The 22,674-nt window shown below is 40.3% G+C and overlaps 1 long non-coding RNA gene across 1 annotated transcript; it reads right to left on the bottom strand.

The window, feature by feature from the left end:
- Nucleotides 1–516: 516 nt before the first annotated feature.
- On the bottom strand, nucleotides 517–8,009 carry LOC131251365 (uncharacterized). Its single transcript, XR_009173779.1, has 7 exons — nucleotides 7,870–8,009; nucleotides 7,545–7,745; nucleotides 7,105–7,456; nucleotides 5,994–6,100; nucleotides 5,608–5,681; nucleotides 1,503–1,774; nucleotides 517–584 (listed from the first exon to the last, which is right to left on the bottom strand). It is a non-coding gene; the product is annotated as an uncharacterized LOC131251365 (long non-coding RNA).
- Nucleotides 8,010–22,674: the final 14,665 nt, after the last annotated feature.

Genomic DNA, 22,674 nt, shown 5'->3' on the forward strand with positions numbered 1-22,674 from the left:
TGGCAGCATCTGAACCAAACAAGAACAAAAACCACAAAACAAAAAAAGGGGACAAAATGGACACCAACTTACCTACTACTTGAATCTCTCCATTGCCAATCAGACGCCTCAAAGCTTGTCCTCGAATTCAGAAAGGGGTGTCATCTGCTCCTTCAGACCCTTCCTCTTTCGGAAAAAACTGGTAATCCAGAAATATTTCAATTTTCATATAAAGCATATGAATGCACATGATTTGTATCGGCTTCTTGCAATAGCACCATCCAAAGCCAAATATAAACAACAAATTAATAATGAAGATAAAAGACATTACAAAAGCCATTATGTATCAATTAGAGTGTAAAATATCGATCAAAACTCAAAAGATACAAAATTATATAGAGTTTTTTAAGGAAACAGCTAGAAACCATGTAAAGTCTAAGTTGTAGTAGCATGTCTGGAATGAATTGAATAGTTTACTGCTCAGTCCATTGACTTGAACAAGGATATAGGAAGAATAATAACTGAAAATTAGAGTAGTTACATTCTGTGCAGCCAAAGAGGTAAACCTTCTTCCCATAAAGTTCTCCCCCTTCCTCGAAAGCATTCTGTCCAATGACCAAAAAAAATTAGAGCACCACACCAGATACAAATGTACAGATGCCTAGATAGAGGTCTTGCACTTAGGGAACATCTCCTAGGGGACCCACTGATTCAGAGTGGCCCCACAAAAGTGCAGTAAAGTGCCTCCAAAACCATTTGTACTGTTCTGTGGGCCCCAGGTGATGATTTGATTGATATGTGGGTCTCACAAAGTGGTTCACTTAATTTTTGCACATGGTCCTTATGATGGTCATGATGCGAGTTATATTATATAGAAAGAGGTAGTAGGTGTCTTTCTAGGCAAGTTTTTCTTTATTATTTTAGTCACTTAATTTGTAGGTCATTTTTCGGGCAATATATGATTTCTAAATGACATGAAATTGGTCTTGTTTGAAAGCCAACCGAAGATCATGCAACTCTGATATCATTTGAATGAGCTGTGATGGATTTATGGAAGGGTTGTATGATGGGATTTAGATAGTTTGACTATTTTTAATATTTTAAGAAAATGGATGGTCATAATTAGAATAATGAATGTTTAGGACTGAATCAGGGTTTGCTTGCGAAAAAATATATAAGCATGCTATGATGATTGAATGATGAATAGAATTTCGGTTTACTTGCTCCAATAGGCAGGGATTTGATCCTTTTTTTTTCCCTAGATGACAAGACAACTATGGCTGTATTTCAATCTCGACATCTGACTTACTAGTCTTAGGATGCATTTGCACAATTTCCAGAACAATGCCTTTGGAAATTTAAACTCTGTAGACAGTAACATAAATGCTTACATCAAAACATAAACTGTAAATGTGATAGATTGTAGAAGTTATTATGATCAACAAAGCACCATTTGACCCAACCCAAGTTATTACAAATTAAAGAATAAGAGAATGTTTAGAGTAAAGGGAGTCCTTTTTCACCTTTAGAGTGCTTGTTCAATTGAACCTACAATATCAACAACGTTCTTTCCCTCTTGTAAGTTGATCAACCAATGGTTTCAGTTGAACCTACAATATCAACAACGTTCTGCATTAAGAAAGACCGCAGTAGAGGATCACATTGGGCTGAAACTACTAAAATTGTTGGGAGAAATGTTAAGATGATGATGATCCTACTGACCTAAAAAATCCGACATAAGATCCTCTTATGATATCCAATGGCTCTGCAACTATCCTCTAGTGATATGAAGGTTCTGTAACTTATTCAAACCAGTTGCATTCATGATTTTTGTATGTACATGGGCTGAAACTACTAAAAAATTCACTCTCCCAAGTCCCGAACAACATTTTAGAGATCACTTATAGAACACGAATCATGTCACCATCAAGATGAAAACTTCAATGTACATTCTTGATACTAACCCATTAATAACTTCCAAATTTTGACAAAAACTTTTAACAATATTTCCTAGTGATATTTTATCAAGGCACCCAAAGAACATCACAAACATATAGAGCAGGGACATCCACACACAAAACCAAAGAATAGATGATGGGCACCTAATTGAAGCCATACAAATGAAACTTGCAAATCATTCACTACACATGTGTAAGCTTCAAGCTGCACAAGCCCTACTGTCTGGACACCCTAGTCTAGAGATCAGGCTAGTCTGTGTTGAGGGTCAAATATTGCATATCAGACCCATTTATTGCATGGATTTACAAGCATGACACCGTTTAATAGCCTAATTTAATTGAATTTGTGATGCAGGGCGTCTTCATGAGCTTGGACTGAGAAAGGACACTAAAAAGCATGGATTTACCGATCTGATGACACTAAAGCATGGGACGGACTCTAGAAGACCAAGAGCGACGAAATTATACACCAGGGGTCCGCGAAAATCGAGGAATCGAAGCTCAAGTGGCCTGAAAAGTGTCCAGAATGCAAGATCATAGGGTTCCCACCATCTGATCAGTTCGAAACTTCACACGTGGCTTGAGGACCATAAATAAACCGTACACGTAAAATTTCAGCCCCTGGATCACTGTGAAAGTGGCCCAACGGACAGATCAGCCCCTTAAATCCTTAAGTGGGGCCCACCTAATATCTGGATATTCTCCATTTTTGGTCTCAACAGTTTAAATGAGCTGACAAAGCTGATGGACGGAACGGATTTCTCATTAATATCTCTGTGGGGCCCCGCCGGTGATGAATGTGCACAGCAATCACATGCACCAGCCATGCACCCGTGCATTCAAAGTCGGTCAGCAGGCGCTAACCGACTCAAACTCAGATTTTTTTTTTTAAAAAAAAATACGCAACAGCGTTTTCGCTGTCGTCCGCCGGTCCTCCTCAGTGGGGCCCACTCGACACCTGGAGTGATGATCCGAACCGTCCATTGTATCAAGAGGGTGGGCGTGAACATCGCCTAGGTGGCGTAATCTCGGAAGATAATGGAGAGTGGATTTCAGCTGTTGAAACGGATGATTAACGGTGACTTGAAAGATAACGTGGGTCACATGGAATTTAGTCCAAAAGTAGTGCTTCCCACCTGATTTTTCGAGTAGAACGCAGTGGACGGCTCGGATTTTTCAAAAAGACAGTGAAATGGGGCCCACCATCATCACAGCGTCAATGACGCTACCCTGTTTTCGCAACAGGAAGCCGTCCGGTTTTTACGGCGGATTGTACGCCCTTGGGCGAGGTCGGACAGCTAATCTGAACCGTTCATCATGTAGGTGGGCCAGAAAGCTCCCAGAGGACGTTGTCCTTTTGGAAGGAAAGCAAAGAAGAAGAAGAGGAGGAGACTCCGAGTTAGGCTGCTGTGCGTGAAGACGTCTCCGCAACCAACTCGTCCGCGGACTCCGGCCTTTCGCACGGACCTCCTGCTCTACATACAGGAGTCTCCAGCTTCTGCAGCCGAGTCCTGCAGGGACTCCACAGCAGGGAGGTGAGAAGAAAGATAAAAGGAGAGAAAAAGGCTGGAACGGCATCAGCGGGAGCTGGAAGTTGGAGGCTGGTTGCTGGGTGGAGACGCCAAGAGAGAGGCTCGGTTTGGAGGCTAGACAGCAGTGGCTGGAGGCAGGTAGACGTGAGCAAGAGGTTGGGTTTGAGAGAAGAAATAGAGAAGACAGGAAAGTTTTTTTTAGTTTTGTTTTTCTTCTCGTTCTTTTTTTTCTTTTCTCTATTATCACTTGTTTTGTTTAGCCCATTAATGTGTGGCTAAACCCCTTAGCTAGGGCTAAGGGGTGAAGCTTGTAGTCTGAAGGGAGAAACTTTGCTGGTGCCTATTGTTTAGATGGACTGATATTGATTTTTGTTCAAATTAAAAAGGGTACTTTCAGTTATTTTTAAGGGTTTGTTGTGACTGAAATTACAATGGATCTGCGATGATTTTGAGTATCTCTTTCTTCCTTTTGATGCTCATGACGTCAGGAAACCCTGTTGTTCACCATAGTCCCCTGGGCATGGTCGGGTGGCGGAATCCTTCCTAACTTTCATGCATTGTTGATTGATCAAGTTCAGTTTGAATCCTTGGTGCAGGCATAAGATCTCCCTGATTTCTACAAGTGGATCCTCTGAATCCCTAGTTGCCTTCCTCAGAATTTCTTAAAGTTTTAGATAATTATTCCACAAATATTTCTCAAATTCTATTTTGTTTAGATCGCATCTTAGTCTAGTTCTAGTTCTACTTGGTTTCAGGTAACGTACAGGTATCAGTCCCTGTGGATTCGACCTCGGTCTTACCGAGTTTATTACTACATCACAACCCTGCACTTGGGGTGTGAACAGTCTGCACATCATGTAAGCCATGCATATGCCAGAGAAATGGATAAAAAATGATATGACTGATGGCCCACACTCAATGTACATGTGTGGCCAACCAGCTATACAGGACTGAACATTACCTAAGAAGTTTGTTATGACTCACAAAATATTCATTCCCACTCAGGCCCTTTAAAAAGACATTTTATTGCCCAGTCTCAAGAGAATGTGAGATTTACCTTGGGTGGCTTGGAGTAACCTGGTGGGAAGTGAATGGTTACCAAAAATACAGCACTTGCAAAGGGGCTATCTGTTGGTCCTATAATTGTTGCTTACATGACCTATAATCATATAAAATATACAATTTAGAAAACTTGAAAACCATGCATAAAAGACCTTAAAGCTTAATAGGGAGCCAAACCCAACCTAAACCCATAAAAAGGACCCGTCCTCTAAGTTTTTTTGTTATTTTATTGAAAACCACTCTGTCCCGCATGGGTGATGGATTCCTATTATCAAGCATCCAATTTACTGAAGAATACTCTACAACAAAGAAGAGAAAAATAAATAAATAAACAACATTCAAATATAAAATAGAACCAGCAACATAATATCCAGCAAGATAGAGCTTTAAGCTTAAATATGCAAAGCAAGAAAGGAAAGGAATATCCTCACCCAAATTTCCATGATTGCACTCATTTACCATATGTGTGTGCCAAATCCAAGCTTCTCCACAGATAGTAATTCCAAGGAGAATTGAAAATAAAACCAAGATACGGATGGAAATGAGAACCACAAAGCAAATCTCCCAAACATAAGTACTTGTTTCCACTTGATTAAAATTTGCCAATTCAATTCATAGTCTGATACAAATGTCCCTAGGATAAGCTAAACATACAAATTGATGTGCAGGGCCTATTGAGATGTTTTAATGACATTTAATCCTTCCATCAATTCAGTCTGATACAAATGTCTCTAAGATGCACTCTAAAACATAGAAAGAAATAAAGGTGCTTTCAAGAGAACCATCTAAATTAATTTCAACCTGGAGAAAATATATGAAATATGGTTGCACAAAATATGACAGGAAGCAGAGCATATTCATGTATAGAGGTGGGCAAGCATCTATTTCAAAATTATAGCAAGTACAAATAGCTAGGAAGCAGGACCACCATCGGGTTAGAAGAAGGTTTCCTATAACTCCAATCTGAAAGTTTTGAAACAAATTGCCCACACTACTTTCTATGGGTGAAAAATGTGCAACATTCCACAATGATATTTAAAAGCTTATCGGCACAATAGGGACCACCAAATGCTAACATGGAATGAAATGTGTAAGATCTCACTTGACTGAATTGCCAACTACAACCTCACTAACAGCTCGAGCCACTCCTCTCATCTTGAAATCGCACCAGCCCCAAATATGTAAACCTGCAAACACTCCGCTGATTCATACTATGCATCAGTCCTATACAAAAATCGGCCAAGTTTTGCATTGACTTGGCTAATCCACCGGGCCATGAAAACATAGTTGAGTTAATATTTGTCTTATAAAATTGGTTAATAAGAACCATTTTTTTAGGTGAACACCTTTTCTTTAGTTCTACAATAGTCACTAGAGGCCATGACAAGTACTCAAGAGGATGAAACTATTAAGTGATGTTGAGAAAAAACTTGTCAAGGTTATGAAAGTGAAACCATGGTACTCACTTTAGTCAAGACTTGCCTTCTGACTTATGTTGTTCAAAATCCCATGCTGCACAATTCCCAGAGTTTCAGGAATTGTGAGTGCTAGCTCTTTGTAAACACGCACCTAAGAAAAAAAAAAGGAAAGAAAAAATCAACTTATAAAAATATTTACACCAAAATTTGACTACCTAGTCAATATAATGCCTTATATCTAGAATTGAGCTGAATTCGATTGCCAATGCCACAAAGAACTATTTGCCAACATGCTAAATATTATAAAAGAATTCAAAGAAGAATGTACAAAGTAAAAATCACAAAAAACATTGCTGAACAGAAAAATGAGAAATCTCGGTATGTAAACAAGATATTCAAACAATCAGGTCTACCAAATGAGAAATTGCAAAATTTTTTACCAATCAAAAAGCACCTAACAAATCTGTAAGCCGGAAGTAGCTTGAAAAATCAGTAATCTTTTATGAGATTGAAAGAAAAACCAAGAGGAGTTATATGATCATCTGTCTGATGACTGATGACATGTAGAGTAAGCTTATGTTCTGATTTACCATAAGTGGAAACCACAACTGGTGTTAAATGTTGGCTGCTGGAAAAAATGTGGCAGCAATGTTCCATTTTGTTATAGTGACTTGGATATCTGGCCATGGGGCCAACTATAAACAGGATATCAAAGATGAAAATCATGGAACAGAAAACCATGTATACATTTATATATGCCAGAGTACTTGCATACCGAATGTTGGTGCATGCCTTATTCATTAGTCACCAAGGAAAAAGTGAAAGGTGCCTTCTCTACTTAGGAGGTTTCAATATATGGCAATGAGGTTCTAAAGGTCTATGGATTTAGTGATATAAATATTGGCAAAATTACGACGGAGAGAGCCAGTCATTTAAAACAATCAAAGACACAATCGCTCATCAGTTTTCTTTAACAATTTTGTGCAATCATGTGCTTTAGTAGATAAGCTAAGATCCGACCCATGATCTTAAGGTTGAGACACATAGTGCCAGTACAATCAAGTTACATGTGTCATCATAGTCTGAGTAAGAAGTGTTTCAAAATATAAAGAAAGAAATAGCTATTATAAGTGGCATCACTATAAAAATTGAAACCTGCTCAATCTTGATAAACTTTTCTCCACACGCCCAAGATCAAGGATTAGTCAGATCATAGCCTAATGATAGTAGTGCTAGCTTCTCATTCCTTCTTGAGCCATTTCATCAAACAATTAGCATGCATGAAATACAAGAGGGAGATTGTATTATAAATATCAGCTACATCCACACAAAACACTTCTTGTTGAGCCATTTTATCAAATAGTTAGCATGCATGAAATATAGGAGGGAGATTGTATTATAAATATCAGCAACATCCACACAAAACACCCCTCTTGAAGTTGTAAACCTTGCAAAAATGGCATTGAAATCTTCCTTTCCCCTACTCTTAAGATATTGTCCTTCAAATCTATTATACACAGCACAAAGTTAAGTCATTAGAAGACCATTTCCATATGTAATTGTAAACTAGAAATCAGGTCTATTAACCAAGTTACCTTGTGCATCTAGAGCACCTCGAGCCCAAAAATGAGATGATCATCTAGACTTGAGATGATCTGAATGTATGGCAATTCCAAGCATCCAAACAGACCCAAACCCCATTCATTCATTGAAAATCCACATTACCAAAAATTAAAAAAATATATAGACAAAGAAGGTGCCATAAAAATGCCCCGCCTTCACGCATGCATACATTTCTAAAAAAACAGAGAGAGAGAGAGAGAGAGAGAGAGAGAGATTGGAGTCAATGGAGAATATTGTTTTAGGACTAAACTGAAGAAAGAATTGAAATGTTAGAACTGAAGAAGAGAGGAAAATTACCGTGGAGGTGGGTGATGCATTAGATGCACGGTTAGGGTTTTCCTTACATGGATTTCTGACGATGAGAATCAAGCCTCCCTCGGCGATGAACTACAAAGGAATAATGGTTTTGAGGTGATCCTGCAGAGAGAGAGAGAGAGAGAGAGAGAGAGAGAGAGAGAGAGAGAGAGAGAGAGTTGCTAGAAGATGAGATGGAGAGAGAGAGGGTAGGAGGTGGAGTGAGAGAGAGAGGGAAGGCGGTGGAGTGAAATAGAGAGAGAGGGAAAATGAAATGGGCGTGAGCGGGGGCAATTTTTTAAGAGCGGTTCGCCCTCTGCATGGACCTGGAGATGGAGTATCCCAATCAGGGGCTCCACAGGGCCCACTGTGATGCACGTGGTTCATCCACTCCATCCATTCCTTTAAAATGTTTGTTCAAATATAAGTATCCAAAAATGAAACAGATCGAAAGCAAAAGTGGACCACATCAAATATAAATGGTAGGCAGTTAATCCTCACTATTTCATACGATGTGGTCTAGTTAAGTCTTCAATTTACCTCTTTCTTTGGTCTCATGCACTAAAATGAGCCATAGAATAAATGGATGGCTTAGATAAGACAAACATATTGTGGTGAGATCCATGGAGCTCCATATGGGAAGCTAACTTTAGATGTAGTGTATTATGGTTTAGAAGCTTTTAGCTACGGATTAAAACCATAGCAAATTAGCTACGGTTATTATCCGCAGTTGAAACCAACCATAGTCCGTAGCCTTTGGTCATTTTTTTGGTAGTGGTAAGCCCACTTGAAAGACACAATTGTGAAGGTTTTAGGTGAACCTTGAAAAACCTATTTCATAGTGAAAGCCAATATCCTAAGGGAGAGGATATTGGGAGTGGAGTTGTTGTGTGGCTGTTTCTCTAAACAGTTGGTGTACACACAAGCAAACCACTATAATATCTGGTGTAGTGGTGGTTGATTGATTGTGACTTTGTGTGAATGTTGTAAATTTTTTTTAGCCTTTGTGGAGAATGTTGTAATCTTTTTTATTCAAGTGTGGGAATGTTGTAATACTAAATTTATTTTCTGCTATTTTTATTCTTTATTCCTCTATATCGGTTTGAGATTTTGATACACAGACCCTTCTAAGAATCAGGTTGTCTTACCATAAGCCATTGGTTTTTGGTGTAGCTTTTTAAGATGTCAAATTTTGATAGCCTTTCAGTCACTAGGCCTCCCCTTTTAATGGCTCCAATTATGCCTATTGGAAAGCCAGAATGAGGATTTTTTTTTTTAAATTCATGGATGAGAGTGTGTGGTAAGCCACAGTAACCAATTGGATCCCTCCTACAACTGAAGTGACTGGTACTGATGGATCTAAAACTATAAAAGTCTCACCTTAATTTTCTTGGACCACTCTTCAGAAAAGTGAGAGTAGTGTCAATGCAAAGGCTTTAAATGCAATTACTTGTGCACTATCACCGGATGAATTCAAGAGAATTATATCTTGTGATACTGCAAAGAAAGCCTAGGATATTTTGGAAATGACACACGAGGGGACAACAATTGTCAAGAAATCTAAAGTCCAAATCCTCACAACCAAATTTGAGAAAATACATATGGAAGAAAGTGAAACTTTCATGGACTTCTATACAAGATTGAATGACATTGTCAACTCTATGTGGGGTCTTGGTGATAGAATCCCAAAAAGTAAAGTCTGTGCAAAGATACTTCGCTCATTGCTTGAACGGTTCAATTCAAAGGTGACCGCAATCCAAGAACTTTGTGATACGGATAATATGAGGGTAGAAGAACTGGTTGGTTCTTTACAAACCTATGAGTTAAACTTTAAAGCTCCTAAAAGTAAGTCCATCACCCTTAAGTCTTCTAAAAGTATTTCTCATGAAAATAGTAATTCTGATTTAGAAACTTCTGAAGATGATATGACCCTTTTAGCCAAAAAGTTTTAGAATATTTTCAAAAGTAAAAAGAGGGTTTACTTGTAAAAACCTATTAAAAAGAAAAGATCGAGATTTAAAACTTGAAAATCTTTAAAAGACAGCCAATGCTACAACTACCATGAATATGGGCATCTACCAAACAAATGTCCTAAGAAGGACAAGTCTAAAAAGAACAGTATGTTAGCTACATGGGATGAATCTTCTTGCTCTAAAGCCTCTTCTAAGTCAGAAGATTCTGAAACCGAGTTGGCTAATGATGTTAAAGCCCTGATGACTCTAGCCAAGTTCACTTTTTCAGATAATGATAAATCAACCAGTGAAGAAAATCTGAATAGTGACCATAAAAATGAAGAAGACCTTCAAGATGCTTATGATGCCCTATACAAGGAAAGTTGAAAAATAGCTGTAAAGTTAAAACTTAAAAAAGAAAAAATTTTAAAACTAAAAGAGAATTTTGATAATCTAGTCTTAAAAAAATTAGACATTTCAGATTGCTTTGAAGAAACTAAGTGCAACTTAGATTTCAAAACCTCTCAAGTTGAAAACTTAAAAGCTGAAAATGAAAAGCTAAAACTAGAAGTCTCATCGCTTTTGAGTTTGAAGGACACATGGAGGTATGCCCAAGGTGATCCTAAATTAGAAAAACTTTTATCCAGATCCAGAAAATGTGGTAATCAATCTGGATTGGGCTACGATGAAAATATTCCTCCCAAAAATAAGAATACTCCACCTAAATTTGTAAAAGGGGAGTCTTCTAACTCAAAAGGGAAAAGTCAAAATCAAAATAATTCTAAAAATACTAAAACTTTTCAGACTTTAAAACCTAAAAGCAACCATATCAACTATAAAAATTTGAATCATTATCCTTTAGCCGATAAAATAATTGACTTACTTAAGGAGCTCTTAAAATCTAACTCAGTGGGTCGAACTTATGACAACTATAAACATAAGAAGACCAACTATACTCCTAAACCTAAAACAGTAATGAAATGGGTCCCTAAGGTTACTTATTTGGTTGCACACACTGCCTTCATAGCTTCGATCCATTCAAAGTGGTACCTAGACAGTGGTTGCTCCAGACATATGATGGGTGACAAAGGTCTGTTCACCAATCTTAAAGATATGACTGATGGTTCAGTCACATTCGGTGATGGTAGCAATTGCAGAATTGTTGGCTAAGGTACGGTTCAGCTCTTTAACCTCCCTCTATTTGAGAATGTTTTATATGTAGAAGGGTTAAAACATAATCTATTAAGCATTTCTCAAATATGCGATAATAATCATAGTGTAAAATTTACCAAGGGTGTGAAATTTTAAATAAGAATGGTTCTGTAATATTAACTGGTCTCAGAACTTCTGAAAACTGTTACATCGTTTGTGATTCAACCTCATCTAATCTATTGTGTTAAATGGTCAAAACAGTTGATACCGAATTACGACACAAGCACCTAGGATATGTACACTACCGCAACTTGTATAGATTAAGCAAAAGAGAATTGGTAAGAGATCTACCCAAAATATAGAAAGTGGATAAAATTTGTGGCGAGTGCCAGATTGGTAAACAAACCAGGAGTACTCATAAAAATATGAAGTCTAAAGCCACTTCTAAACCACTCAAACTTCTCCATATGGATCTCATTGGACTAACTCGAACGGAGAGTCGAGGTGGCAAGAAGTATATTCTCAAGATTGTTGATGACTTTACCAGGTATACTTGGGTAGTCTTCTTAAGAGAGAAATCAGAAACTCTCGATGAAGTAAAAAGGATACTTAAACATATCCAAACTAAAAAAAAATCACAAGTCTCTAAGATCCGTAGGGATCATCGTTCTGAATTTAAAAATAGCAGTTTTGAGAAATTTTACAGTGATCAGGGAATATCACATGAATATTCTGTGCCCAGAACACCACAACAAAATGGTATGGTGGAAAGGAAAATTAGAGTGCTTCAAGAAATGGCAAATGTAATGTTAAATAGTATGAAGCTTCCTAAAAATCTTTGGATTGAAGCCGTAAACACTGCTTTTTATATAATTAACCGCGTTTATACTAGAAAATTAAATAGTAAAACGGCTTATGAAATATGGTTTGATAAGAAGTCGACTGTCAAATACTTTCAAGTTTTTGGCAGCAAGTGCTACATCTTAAGTGACCGAGAAATTATGGATAAATTTAACACCAAAAGTGATGAAGGGATATTTTTAGGGTATGCTCTAAATAGTCGAGCGTATCGGGTTCTTAACAAGAGGATTGGTGTAATTTAAGAGTCCATTAACGTGGTTATAGATGATCACTTGAATACACATGTCTTAAGTTCAAAAAATGATGAAGTCCTTACATTTGATAAACCAGACTCTTCATCTAGTCAAAATAACACTGAACTGAGGATAGTTAAAGACCATCCATCTAATCAAATCCTTGAAAACCCTCTCACTGGTGTACGCACTCGTAAACAACTTGAAGATATGTGTAATTACATGTCCTTTACATCTCAGATAGAACCGGCTAATGTAAAAGAAGCTCTTATTAATGAAAACTGGATTGCAATAAGGCAAGAAGAGCTCAATCAGTTTGTTCGAAATGATGTTTGGTACTTAGTTTCAAGACCAAAAGATAAGCGCATTATCGGAACAAAAGGGATTTTCAAAATAAGTCTGGTGAACTTGGTAATATTATTAGAAACAAGGCTAGGCTGGTTGTACAAGGGTACACTCAAATTGAAGGCATTGATTATGATGAGACCTTTCCCCCAGTAGCTCATCTTAAATCAATCAGACTATTTATATCCATTATGTGCTTTAGAAAATTCAAAATATACCAAATGGATGTAAAGAGTGCGTTCCTAAATGGTGATTTGCGTGAAGAAGTGTATATTGAACAACCAACGGGTTTTGAAGACCCTAAGCATGTTAATCATGTCTACCACCTGAAAAAGGCACTCTATGGTTTGAAACAAGCCCCCAGGGCATGGTACAAAAAGTTGACTAAGTTTCTACTAAGTCATATCTTTGTAATGGGAAGTGTTAATAAGACATTATTTGTAAAGTAACATAATGATCATATACTAATAATGCAAATCTATGTTGATGAGATTATCTATGGATCTACCTATGCTAACATGATTGTTGAGTTTGCAGATCTTATGAAGTCTAAATTTGAAATGAGCATGGTTGGAGAACTAAAATATTTCCTAGGGTTTCAAGTCAAACAACTCCCTGATGGTTTCTTTATCTCTCAAACTAAATATGCTCTGAACTTAGTTAAAAAGTTTGGATTTGAGAGTGAGAAAAATTTTGATACTCCAATGAGTACTACTCTAAAACTCTCTAAGGATTCAACAGGTAATAGTGTGAATCCTAAGTTGTATCGTAGTATAATAGGTAGTTTACTTTATTTAATTACGAGCTGACCTGATGTTGCTTTTAGCATAGGAATTTATGCTAGATATCAGTTGGACCCTAAAGAGTCACATATGATCGCTGTTAAGCAGATTTTGTGATATGTCGCTAGTTCAGCTAATCTCGGTCTTTGGTATCCACATGATACTAGTGTGCAATTAGTTAGTTACACAGCTGCTGATTGGGCTGGTAACATTGATGATCGTAAATCGACCAGCGGTGGTTGTTTCTATGTCGGGAACTGTTTAGTTTTTTGGCTAAGTAAGAAACAAAGTTTTGTATCGTTCTCCACAGCTAAGGCTGAATATATTGCTGTTGGTAATGCATGTACTCAGCTTGTATGGATGAAGAGAATGCTAAGCGATTATGGAATTGTGCAAGAATCCGTGGTTTTATATTATGATAATTCAAGCGCAATTAATATCTCTAAAAATCCAATTCAGCATTCACGAACCAAGCATATTGACATTAGGTATCATTATATTCGTGAAATAGTAGAAGACAAGGTAATTTCATTAGAATATATTCTGATCGAGACTCAACTTGCAGACATATTCACAAAACCGCTTGACAAACATAGGTTTACAAAATTGAAATTTGATCTTGGTATCTGCAATATGATATGATGATTTGTGTATTTCTGTATCATAATGTATATATTTATTAAAATTTTAAAATTCAAATTAATGAAAAATCACAAATTTTCAATGTTGCACGACCAGTCGAGTACAAACTCGACTAGTTGTTAATCTCGGCTTTGACCTTTTATTTGGGAAAAATCACTTTTTTGTTCATTTGGTCCTTCTCCAACAAGCCCTACCACGACCGGTCGAACCCATCTTCGATTCCTCTATGGTTAATGCATTATTTTCAATTTCCTTGAAGATTTAAGTCCTTTGCACTTACTTTTCTTCATTTGTGAGGTTTATTTCAAGCTTTATGATTGTTTTGTGGATTTTCTATTAAAAATTTTAATATACTAGAAACCCTTCTTGCCTCTTTTGCAATCTTTGTATTTCTTAATTTCTTTGTTGCAATGGAAGGTATAAACAAGAAGAAAGGATCTCGTTGTCCCACTTCTTCTCGTTCCGCTCCTATCACTGTAATGACCAGGAAAATTTTGTGCCAAGGCCCGAGTACTACCTTTATTTTCCTTAGAAGTTATTTGTGGGTTAATTAGCGTTAAACTCGATTGCTTATGAAATTAGCATCAATCACTTTAAATTTGATCTGCATGACTCAAAACCTATAGAATAGTCAGTGCTATGTTACTTTAAAATCTGAGATTCAACGCTAAATCTAGTTGCTCTTGGGAATTTTTAGAAACTTTGGTTCGGACCTGGACAGCATGTCGAAAGTCCAATAGCGATGATCTTAGACAGTTATGGTCACCATGTTGGACTTGACCATCACCTCAAAAATCAAGTCCAAATGATGTCCTGGGTCGATTTGATTGAGTCCGGAGTGAAGAGTGTGAGAACGGTGAGAAATTAAATATGATTTTATGAAATCTGAGTCGTGTCGCTTGCGTGACGATTTTAAGCAATCTGACCATTGGATTCTGACCCAATTTCACCCTCGGATCAGGAAAAATGGCCCAGGCATGTCATAGTGCTTGTGGACCTGATTGAGTTTTGGTGACCGTTAAATTGAGTGCGGTCCGCCACGGCTGATCTGTGAATCCGATCGGTACGAAAACTCAGCCTGACCTAGATCCATGGTCAGTGAGCTTAAGTCTGACCGCACGTGGAAAAAGGACCACCGAAAGCGCTCCGTTGGATCGAGAGAGGCCTGATTTGGTTATAACCTAAGTATACCTTGGCCCTGGGGTTATTCTCATTATTGTTAGGCCTATATAAAGACCTTAAAACCCTCACTCTCTTGTCCATACGAATTTCCTAATCATAGCTAAGAAAGAGAGAGGAAAAGAGAGAGAAAGTGAGAGAGAAGTTGGTGAATCATCTTAAGATTCTTTCCTGTCACTCTACATCCTTAAACCATCACTTTTGAATCGTTATTCCGGCGATTCTAAGTTCCTCCTTGGGTAAGTTAACCTAACCCTAATCTATTTAGAGCTTAGAATAGTCTATGCATTGATGTAGCTCATTTCTATTCTTGCCTTAGGTGATCTACTCGTCGTTGACGAAGACATATCGTCTGAATCAGTTCGGTGTACTTTTTCTGGTTTAAGGTGCGGACTATATTTGTATAGGTTATAGTTTTCAAGGTTTTCAATGTCAGTTAATGGTTTATTCATGTTGTGGGTGCAATTTCACATGTCAAATGTTATGTTTATATTGTATTCCTAATATATATGCCATGTGTTGAGATTTGTGTATTCCTTGTGTATGTAGAAAATATCGTATACGTATAAAATATGAACATGTGTTTGCCATGATTAACTGTCATGTATTTGTGCTAATTGTATGTGTGTCAATTCCTTGGTAAAAGAAATTGTCCGAATGCGTGTATTTCAACATACGTCATGTATGTTGAACTATGTAGTCTAAGTGTTTGTAGAAATGTCTGAATGGCTTAAAGTGTACCATATTATCCTATTTGTGGGCGTTGAGAAGCGATTCTCAACTCTCCTATTAGTGTGTATGATTTCCTACATGCAAGTCACATTCTTTGTTGTTTAACTTCAAGTATTACTTATGTGTAAATCCATGTTAAGTTAATATTCTTCAAATGCTCACATACTACATGATTTGAATTGCTGTTCTATTACTATTCTAAATTGTTGATATGAATATCTGTTGTAGTGGAATATGTTTAGGACTATGAAATAGTCCAGGAAATCGGTAATCGGCCTTGAGTTCGTGGCTGAGGTTGCTTTCGTCACGAAGGATGTGATTTGACGAACCCGAGTCGTATTAGAGTTGTCGACAGTGGTTTGGCCACACGGAGTGTTTGCGCACTCTATGTCGTTCAACCCAACGTGCGCTCGTGCTAGTTGAGTTCGTCAAGTAACCCGATTGTCTGATGTATGTTCACCATGTATGGACGCTATTGTTTGAATCTAGGGTACCAAACTTATCGATGAAATCCCGTTAACCGTTGTACCTTGATCCGCTAAGACTCATGAGCCGGACATGGTGGTATGAGACACCGTGGTCGAGCTGTTGGCCTACGTTGGGGTGATGAGCCTTCCCGTAGTGACCAGTGAGCAACCAAACTCGTGAGCCGATCATGGTGGTATGGGACACTATATTCATCCTGTCAGCCTACATTGATTGGTGAGGAGCTCTTTGTAGTGACCTCGAGCATACCTTAATACTGCATTAAGGTGACGAGCCTTAGAGTAGTAACGAAGGTATGATAGGCGTGCATTAGTTGGTGATGAGCCCTTTGCAACGACCTAAAACCATATGATCGTATGAGATGGCCTAGGACTGACAACCCTAGAATGGATCACTGTGTGGAAATTGATATGAGTAAGGTACCTTAGCTTCCCAATCCTGCTGTATGAAAAGGACTAATAACAACTTGGTAATCATGTTCATGCATCATATCTGCATGTGCGTAGAAGTCGTTGGTACTGCGGGAGGATGTCATACGTAATGTGAGATGAAGACGCAGAGGGATAAGGCGAGGGCATGCATCATTCTTCATACGTCCTTGCACTAACAAGAGTAATTAGGACATGTTTGATTGTACTACTTTACCATTACTGCTTGATTGATTTGATAACGTGTTAACTTTTGTGATATTGTTCCATTGAGTTGATCACTCACTCCCACATTCTGGGATGGTGTTTAAACACCAACCAAACTCTGTCTTAAATGCAGATATTAATGCGACCCCTAGGCAGAGCAGGAGTTTGAGGATGATGAGGCCGCATTTTCTTTTATGCAGTTCTCAGACGAGTTCTTGTGAGCCATGTCCTGATGTGCGGGGATTCTGGATTTTCTTTTGGGAATAGATGAATGTCATTTAATGCTTGTATTAATTGAATATAAACACTTGTAAGTATGACCTGGCATGTATACGTATTTCAGGGACTTACACATGTACACATATACTTCTTTAAGTCTTCCGCTTGCGTCTATCACTTATCCCTGAATTATGTTTGCAGTTTAGCTTAATCTATTCCATGTTTTATGTACTCTTATAGCCAACATACATCCATCATTAAATATGTTGCATAAGTGATGTTTTGAAACTCGGGAGCTGAGTTATGCTCGACCTCCGAATTTCAGGGCGTTACAAGTTGGTATCAGAGCATGAATTGGATTAAACCTGACCTGGGTTATGGTCACACACCGCACGCTGTCGCCACCTTAGTGTAGGAGGGTGCGATTTTATTGTAGAATTTGTGTATGTGTTTTCGTTGCTTCTATCGGCGAAAGTTTACTGGAAACGATTGCCGTGATCGAGTCTATGCGCACTCCTGATCACACACAGTGACCCAAAATCTCTTCTAGACCATCCATTGACGAGTTTAGATGGTTTCTCTTCCCATCTCAGCCCTTAAAATGTCAGTAAACCTGTGTTTGTATCAGATTTTAACCCGAGTGGCCCGATAGGCGTCGAATCGGACTAAGGCGCCGATCGGGGCATTTCTAGGGGGACCCAGGGGGGCCCACATCAATTTGCACTTAGGGGGCCAGGAGACCTCGCCCAAATGGTGAGTCATCATCGGAGCGTCCAGAGACCGGCGATGACCTCGCCGCCCAGCGGGCCGGCTCGGGCCGACACCGTTGCGGCCTAGTATGGCCCACTCCTCCACGGTTGCACGATATTAGGTCTTTCTAAAACCCCTTTCATAAACTACCCTCTTAAGCTCTCCTTTTCTTAAAGTCTCTCTCAAAACTCCACCAAAATCTCTCCCCAATCTCCTTCTTCTTCCATTTTCGTGCACACCCAACCAACCCATCTCAAAAACCCATCCCCATTACTGTTTTCACTCCCTTTTATTCTCATTTGAGCTCTCAAATCCTCCTTTGGGATCTCAAGTGTGTGAAAGCCTCACCATTCTTCCCATTTCTCCCTTTTCTCTCATTTTCCATGGCCTTCTTTGAGTTTGTCACGGCCATATTTTCCATCTCCACCTTTCTCTCTTTGATGGGGAAGAAGAGAGCGCCCGTGGATGAAGCCGGGCCTAGCAGCCCAACCCGTGCACGGAGGCTGAGAGGTGCCGCTGCGAGCAAGACGGCCACCCGTGAGTTTTAGACCAAGCGGGACCTTGATCCTCAGGCTCCCATTGAAAGAACCTTGTTGGCGGAGCAATCTCATGGAGTCTATGAAGGCCGTAGGGTCCTTTTTGAGGCTCATGTAGATCCATGGCTATTTGGCGAGTTTTTGTTGTTGGAGTGCCTAGAAGGGGCCAGTTGGTGTCCCTTGTTTGAGGGCGAATATCGCACCAATGTGAGCACTGTTCGAGCTTTTTATGCTAACATTCGTGATCCTTTGTTGGAGCCTCTGTAGTTCAAGATTCCTTATGGAAGCGGTCGAGAGGCCACATTCAACGTCGCTTTGATATCCTGACTCTTGAATGTGCCGCTTGGTGAGGTGCATGCCAGTGAGAAGAATTTGAGCAGTGTGCGCGAGAGGGATCACCGCACGTGGCTCTTGTGTGGTCGTCTGGTCGAATGGTAACCTAATAGAAGCCTTCTAGCTACCAACATGACGGACGACTTCCGCTTGCTTCACCACATGTGTACATTCAATGTATATCCAAGGTGGAGCAACCGTAGCAAGTGTACGCGCCTGATGGTAGATTTTCTGTATCAGGTGGGGCAAGGAGCAAAGCTATGTCTACCAACTTACATCTTGCGCCAGATTATCCTTATCGCTCGTTCGAATAGGAGGATCGAATCACTCCCATTTGGCCGACTTATCTGTAAGCTTGCACATGAGTTTGGCTATAGGCTTGGGGCAGAAAAATCGGTACCTGTTTGCTACATTAATGAGACGACCCTAAATCAGATGGATATTGGGCCTCGTCGACAAGCCTCAAAAAGTGAGGATGAGACAGAGAGCGATGAGGAAGAGAGTTATGGTGAGGGTGGAGCTGAGATTGAAGAAGAAACAGAGCAGGATGAGGAAGAGGTAGAGGGCCAGGATACGAGTGAGAGTTCTCCTCTTGTGGCACCAGAGCAGAGCGCAGATCAGGCTGACAGGGATGCCCGTATCACTCGGCTTGAGGAAGGTCAGGCTGTTCTATGCCAGGATATTATGGATCTTCGAGGCCTTGTGAAGCAATGGTTTAAAAATGTGACTCGAACTCTGAGGTCTATCCTGTGTTGTTTACAGGATAAGGGTGCCCCGCCTCCATCTCCTAATTCTGACGAGTAGATGCAGTTGTAGTCGCCCTTTGCTTTGTTTTGTTGTTTGCTTTTATGTGTAGCTGTTGTTGGCATAGTAGTTGGAAGTGGTTTGTTGTTTGCAGCTTTAGATGTTTTGGTTCACATACTTTCCCTGTCGCGATTCATGTAATGCTGCACTTCTTGTATTGCGACAATTTTGTTAAATGGAATGCATGTTGTTTATCGTTGAAGTTGTGCTATGATTGTTGTGTGGGTGGATTATGTGGATGTTGAATCTTACAGGTTGCATCCTCTGTTGAATGTAGGGTATGCCTCCTAAGGGTTCGAAGACTTCAGCTCGTCTCTCTTTGGTCGAGTCACTTGTCGGGGTTTCTCCCCTGGGCAATAGTCAGATGGATCCACGGTCGGGCCCATCTCATGCTAGTGTTGGGCCGACACCTGTGATTCCACCTATGGCTCCTTCAGTCACACCTTCAGCTCCTGAGCCGAACCGTGCATTTGCGTCGATGCCATATGCATCTTCATCTGCTCCGCCTCCTGATAGGTTTGAGCAGATGATGTTGTTGATGCAGCAGTAGCACCACCACCACCAGCAGCAAGAGCAGCAGCAGTTTCTGTCTTCCATGGCTGGCATCTTTGCTCAGTCGGTGGGGGCGGCTCCACCTGCTTCACCTATGTACCCATCTGGGAGCGCTAGTGCGAGTGGCACATTTGAGTGATTCTAGCGCTTACGACCTCCCACATTTGCGGGTTCTCATAGACCCGAGGAGGCCGAGTACTGGATTGATCGCATCTCTAAGATGCTAAGGCCGCTGCACTGTTTTGAGATTGATCAGGTCGAGCTTGCCTCCTTTATGTTTGAGAAGGAGGCCAGTTTATGGTGGGACAGTGTTCTTCGCACTATTGAGGAAGGGTATGAGTGGTCGTGGTAGGCGTTTAAGGCATACTTCCACGAGAAGTATTTTCTGGTTACGTACCGACACGAGAAGGAGAGTGAGTTCCTTCGCCTCCGTCAGGGAGGGATGTCGGTGATGGAGTATGAGAATCAGTTTACTGAGCTAGGTCGCTATGCTCCTTTGATTCTGAGTGATCAGCCGATGAGGATACGACATTTTTCTGAGGGGTTGAGGCCTGAGATCCGATTAAAGATGTGTTGTGCTAGCATATCTTCCTATGCGGAGTTGGTGAGCATGTCCCTGCGAGTTGAGCAGGACGGGGACAGGTCGTCCCATATGCAAGCACCTATGGTTCCTAGACCACGACCTAACTTTTAGAGTGGACCATTTCTCGGTAAGAGGCCGCGAGCAGATTCTCCTCCGAGGCGATCACGCCGCCCGCTCAGCAGGTGCGAGTTGATTTTTACTGTTCGTACTGTGGGAAGATGGGACATTCGGATTGTACTTGCTTTTCGTGTATGCGGGATAGTGTATTTACTCCACCGCAGAGGGTCAATCGTTCGATGCCTCAGGTTATATCACCTTCACCTCTTCGTTTAGCGTCAGCTCATCCATCCTTCAGACCTTCTGTACCTAGCTTCAGGCCACCTCAGCGGCCCATGGTTCCTCCGCCGAATCGCCAACAGCAGGCTGGAGTTCACGCGCTCTCAGCTGAAGCGCCTGTGGCTGACTTAGTGTTGAGATCCTTCAAGGTTACAGCTCATAGTGAAGGTATTCCCGTTTCTATGTTGGTGGATACAGGGTCCACTACCTCTCTTATATCATATGCGGTAGTTAGGCATCTGAGTTTGAGCACTGTTACGATGAAGGGAGTGACGCTCACTACCGCTACAGGGATCTCCTCTGCTATGACCAAGCGTTGTTTGGATTGTTTGATTGATCTAGGGAGTGGATCGATTCTTGTTGACCTTTTTGTCACACCTCTTTACCATTACGATGTCATTATGGGTATGGATTGGCTCACGAAGATGTGGGCAGAGATTGATTGTGAATCTAGGTCGGTGACAATCCATGGACCTGAGGGCGTGATAGTTACTTTTCCAGTTCATGTCAGTTACCCTTTTCGTCTTGGTTATTATACTTCTCTGTTGGAGAGTATTGCTAGATCGGCATTTGAAAGCACACCTGTAGTTTGGGAGTTTGAAGATGTGTTTGAGTCGATTCCTAGATTACCCCCTTAGCGTGAGATTGACTTTACCATCGATCTCATGCCTGGTGGGGCACCCATTTCTTTGCCCACCTATCGTATGCCTCCGAGTGAAATAGAGGAATTGAGGAAGCAGAAAGATGGCTTGTTGAATTTGGGTTTTATTCAGCCTAGTGTGTCTCCTTGGGGAGAACCTGTCCTATTTGTTAAGAAGAAGGATGGTTCCTTGCGATTATGTATTGATTATCGCAGGTTGAATCAGGTGACTGTGAAGAACAAGTATCCCTTGCCCAAGATCGATGATTTATTTGATCAGTTGAAGGAGGCACGATACTTTTCGAAGGTTAATCTGCAGTCAGGGCATCATCAGTTGCGCGTCAAGAATGAGGACATGCAGAAGACTGCCTTCAGGACTAGCTTTGGCCATTATGAGTTCCTAGTGTGTCGTTCGGTCTTACAAACGCACCAGCCGTGTTCATGGATCTGATGAACAGGGTATTTCGGTCATTCTTGTTCCGATTCGTCATTGCCTTTATCGATGACATCTTGATATATTCTGCGAGTCGGGAAGAGCACGAGGAGCACTTAAGAGCGGTCTTGGATACTCTTAGGAAGAATCAGCTTTTTGCGCAATTCAAGAAATGCGATTTCTGGAAAGAGGAAGCCAAGTTCCTAGGACATGTGGTGTCCAAGGAAGGGATAGCTGTCGATCTTGCTAAGGTAGCTGCAGTTCAGGACTGGAAGCAGCCTGGTTCAGTTACTGAGGTGAGAAGCTTTCTGCGTCTAACAGGCTATTATCGACGCTTCATACGAGACTTCTCGAAGATAGCCAGACCGTTGTCTCAGTTAACACGGAAAGATTTGAAGTTTGCTTGGAATGAGAGGGCGGAGATAGCTTTTCAAGAGCTAAAGGACAAGTTGACGTCTGCCCCTGTGCTAGTATTGCCAGAGCAAGGGGTTAAGTATACGATATATACTGACGCCTCTCGCATTGGTCTGGGTTGTGTCCTTATGCAGAAGGACAGGGTGATTGCATATGCTTCGAGACAGTTGAGGAAACACGAAGAAAATTACCCTACACACGACCTGGAG

Source organism: Magnolia sinica, chromosome 7 (genome assembly GCF_029962835.1).
Source record: "Magnolia sinica isolate HGM2019 chromosome 7, MsV1, whole genome shotgun sequence".
Lineage (NCBI taxonomy): Eukaryota > Viridiplantae > Streptophyta > Magnoliopsida > Magnoliales > Magnoliaceae > Magnolia > Magnolia sinica.